Source organism: Salvia miltiorrhiza, chromosome 6 (assembly GCF_028751815.1).
Source record: "Salvia miltiorrhiza cultivar Shanhuang (shh) chromosome 6, IMPLAD_Smil_shh, whole genome shotgun sequence".
Taxonomy (NCBI): Eukaryota; Viridiplantae; Streptophyta; class Magnoliopsida; order Lamiales; family Lamiaceae; genus Salvia; species Salvia miltiorrhiza.
This window is the reverse complement of record NC_080392.1, coordinates 14,475,261-14,479,885: the sequence shown is the minus strand read 5'-3', so window position 1 is coordinate 14,479,885 and position 4,625 is coordinate 14,475,261. Positions and strand designations below refer to the sequence as shown.

The 4,625-nt window shown below is 35.7% G+C and overlaps 1 long non-coding RNA gene across 1 annotated transcript; it reads left to right on the top strand.

Moving 5' to 3' along the window:
- The first annotated feature begins 615 nt into the window (after window positions 1–615).
- On the top strand, window positions 616–1,767 carry LOC130988876 (uncharacterized). The gene is made up of 2 exons (XR_009090229.1): window positions 616–876; window positions 1,472–1,767. It is a non-coding gene; the product is annotated as an uncharacterized LOC130988876 (long non-coding RNA).
- Window positions 1,768–4,625: the final 2,858 nt, after the last annotated feature.

Here is a 4,625-nt window from a genome sequence, read left to right as displayed (position 1 = left end):
TGTGTGTTTTGAGAGATGTTTTAGTGTGTGTATGTTATTTAGGGTTGGCTTGTTGGGCTTGCTGTTGGGCCGAGACTTGGGCCGATTTTAATAAGTGTGTGGGCCCTTATTTAATTAACAGATGGGCTTCGATTTAAATGTTTGGGCTCGGCCCTTTACAAATAAAATCTGATGGGCTTCTTTTAATTAAAGGATTTGGGCCTATTTTAATTTAATTGTTTGGGCCTTATTCAAAGAAAAACATGATAGACTTAATTTATCTAATTAATTTGGGCTTATATCTATTTAAATTATTTGAGCTCTTAATTATTAAATTAAATTGAGCTTGATTGATTTAATTATATATTAACCTTTAAATTAATTATTTAAATGGAGTTCATTTGTTTATAAATGGATTTTAAAATAAAATATTTTGAGTTAAACTCTTATTTAAATTAATTCTTTTCAAATGACTTATTAATATGGATTATTTGAAAATGATTAAATGATTTTAAATATGAGAAAGCATGATCTATGATGATATAATTTATCTATGTGATATTATAGGATTTGTTTTTAAATGACGGAATATTTGACTTGATGACATAAATAGAACGAGTTATCATTAATGCGCATGTTGATGTTCGAATAAATAGTTTCGAACCTAAATGATAGTTATGTGATAATGTTTTGAGTTTAAGGTTTTGACGAGATAAGATTAATATGGATGTTAGAACCCTAAAATCATTAAAGGAGATAGTTTAGTTTAGAGACCTATCTTCCTTTCTTACACGACTTTCTTCTCGAACTTATCGACTCTTCGTCAATAAAGGTCCAGACGGGAAGTGAAAGCTAAAGAAGGAGGTAACTCTACGCCCCTAGTGGGAACGGAATGAGGTGGGCTTTCTTAAAACACGTATATAGAGATCCCCTGGATACAGGCCTCTTATACGAAATGAAATGAATGACATGATATAACTGTGATATTTCAAATGATGAATGATTATTATGAAATGAAATGTTTATGGAAATGATTAATTGATGAATGGTTCTTATGAAAGGAAAGGAAATGTTTATGAAATGATTGTCTGCCAAAAATGTTTATGTTTTATGTATGTATCCTATCTGTGTTGGTTCGCCAACTATAAAGGAAATCGAATTCGGACCCTACGCTAGACGAAGGTTTGCTAGTAAGGGTTAACGTGTACACCCATGGAGACTGTGTGTCGCTTGCGACCGGTCTTGGCGTCCGTGGAAGGAGGCCTCCTTCCCGGCGCGTAAAAGGAACAGATATGGATCATATAGACTGAAAATGGGATGCGCATCCAACTTTATGAAATGAAAGAAAATGTTTAGTAAGCACAGGTCCTTCAAGTAAAACCCTGTGTGTTACTGTTGGCAGTACAATAAATGATATAAAATGTTATGTTTCCGGCATATGTTCACTGAGTATTATTACTCAGCCCTGCATGTTGTTTTCCCTAATGTGCAGGTTGAGCGGGTGATGGAATGGAGTGGAGTTGAGCGGATGTACCTTTTGACATAAAATAATAATGTACCCTTGAGACGTAGAACAGTAATGTAACCTTGAGTATACATCTTCATATGTATAACTCACACGTATTTCCGCTGCAAGATACTCTGATTATGCTAATGTTTTATTTTAAGTATGATACTCTTTTGTTGGGTAATCCACTTCGACGGGCCTTCCCGAACAAACGTCTTGTATTTGCCCAAGTGATCAGTTATGATCCTAGCGTTATATAATAAATGTCTCTTTTCGTAAAATGTTTGATTGTTAAGGAAATGTCCCTTTCTTTCCCCGCTTCTTAATCCCCTTCCCGAGTCATAACCCCGGTTAAACCATCCTTAGGGATTGCGGGCTGTGACAGAGTGGTATCAGAGCAGTTCGTTTGCTCTGGCCCAAGAATTTTCCTTCAAAAGCCAAGTCTAGATCGAGTCATTTGACTTAAATGAATCTTATGACACCGCTCAACGCTCCATTGCATCACGCTCAATCAGGAAAAAGGTAACTGTAGTTTCAATCTTTTAATAGTGTTATGATTTTAAACTGTTGCAAGATCATGATTGTGAAGATATGATATGAATGAATGTAGAATGTTTTACGTTGGTATGATAGATTTGGTGCATACTATGTTGATATGATTAGAGGAATGAATGATACTGAACACGTTTTCAAGGAATGTAGATTGTTATAAGTTTTATGATCACATTTGCAAAAGAACATAGATTGATGGATTTATAGGGTATCCCTATAACCTAGATGCTTGAGAATGACGAATCAGAAAATGACTAAACATCACGAATGTTTTGGTTTCCTTCGGGAGACTGTAGTTTCTTTGAAACTCAAAGATAGACTGAAAGGATACGTGCCACGTTGAAAGTAAGTCAACGAAAGGTGGCATGAGACAACTTCAAGATGGACGTTACACCACGAAGGTTTTAAGCATAGTCTCTACGTTCGAAAGTTCACACATGACAGAATATCAAATTGACTTCGTTTCATGATAAGTTGTAGAAAGAATATGGTTTGACTGTTACATTACTTTGTTGTAATATGTCTATTTATGTAAGAATGATGAATGTTCAGAATATAAGTCTAGAACAAATGATCCTAAGTTTGAGCTATTAGCTTACTGTTACGAACTTAAGTTTTGTTATGTAAGTATGATGAGAATTTAGAAGACCATAATTACCAAGTCCGGGATGATGTTTCCCGTGTAACTGGGAAGTGATTATGTTGGACCTGGCCAGTCCACATGATCCAAATCTCAGTAGACGTCTTTTGGGTTTATAAATCCCTGTATTTCAACTTCAGTTAAAAAAAAAAAATATCAGATGGATTCTCACTCTAGGTCATTTTATTCGACCTGGTAGTTACTCCTTTCTACCCTCTGGTTATTTATTTGAGTCTCTTGAACAAATTTTCTGCAACACTTTATTTTGATATTATTCGAGATTTGAGCCTTTGCAACTTTTGAGTTGTTCTAGTAGATTCTTTTGATGTATACGACTAAGAAGCGTTAGTATATTGACTTAGTAAGTCACCCAAACTATAGCATGGTTAATTTACCTTCAGTTGTGTCTAAAATAGTTGAGATTAGTATTTCTCCTCTGATTATTATCGACCACTCCTTTTGTTAACAATTTATAGTACAAATCGTAAGGTTTGAGAATAAGGACTTGAGTTATTTTGTTTATGCTGATTTCACGATAGAATCATGGAAAAAGTGTTACGCATGTGATATGAGAAAAGGAATGTATTGGTGATCGTTTTTCTTTAAAAAAATAGAATGTCTGGTAGATGAGAAGCTATAAACGAGGTGGGGACAGAAATGAACCATCACGAAAGATGGATGAACTTTTTCTCGAGTAAAGATTGTTTTATCAATGAAACTAAGAATCCAGTTGAGGGTAAACTCTAGATTAAGACGATGAAGAGAATCTTTGATTTTCTTTGTACCGCACCAGAACGACTTCATATGTTGCATTCCAGTTGACTAGATCTACAGATTTTGGTGGGAGGCCAAAAGAAAAGCAATGACTCAAGAATGGTTAGCAAACTTGTCTTAGAAAGACTTTAAAACGGACACATATGACATATATTTTCAATATCTGCGATAAGTGGAAAGAAACGAAAATGTTCAACCTCAAGCAAAACAAGATGTCTATGACCAAGTACGACCAGATTTGCTGCGACATATCCGTTATGCCCCACAATAGGTGGACATCGATGAATAGATGCCGAAGAAGTTTCGACCTGGCCTAAAGTATGAGATAAGAATGGCACTCGCCAACCACGATGAGTTTACGTACTTTGAATTGCTCAGCAAAACTCTAGACGCTAAGGTAGTTATGCCCGGGGATCACCCGTCACAAATACAAACTGAATAAAGTGATCAAGACATGAAAAAAAAAACTTTTCACCCATAGAAGGAACGACGATAGTAACACGTAGTTATATGAACCTGTAATCGAATGCAGGATCACTTAAGGTGGTAGCGAATAACTTGATGTTATACCAATATGGAACGTAGATGTAACCTTAAGAATGGACTGGTTAGCTGAGAACAATATGCTATGATTTATGCAATGAATGGGAAATCTCCTTCAAACCTCCAGGAATAGACGCTTTAAGTTTTCACGAGATTAGTATAAGGAGCGGATACCAGTTATTTCATACATACAAGCCATAAAGGTGATAAATAAGAAACATTACCAAGCTTTCCTTGTATACCTAAACGGAGGAGCTAGAACCGAAAGGACAGTTGAGGACATAGAAGTTATACGTGAATTCTATTATGATTATTCGGAAAACTTACCAAGACTGCCACCCAATAGACAAGTAGAATTTACCATCGACCTAGTACCAAGATCGACACGTGTATCAAAAGCATGGAACAAGATGACTCCAAAGGAGTTGGAGAACCTAAAGATCCAATTGCAGAAAACGACTAGACCTAAGTTTGATCATGTCTAGTGCATTCCCATCAGGAGCGCATATTTTGTATGTTATGAAGAAGTATGGTACTTTAAAAAGGCGCACAGACAATAGAGCGTGGAACAAACTAATACTCATGAATGAATATCCTTTACTGAGGGTAGATGAATTGTTTGACCAACTC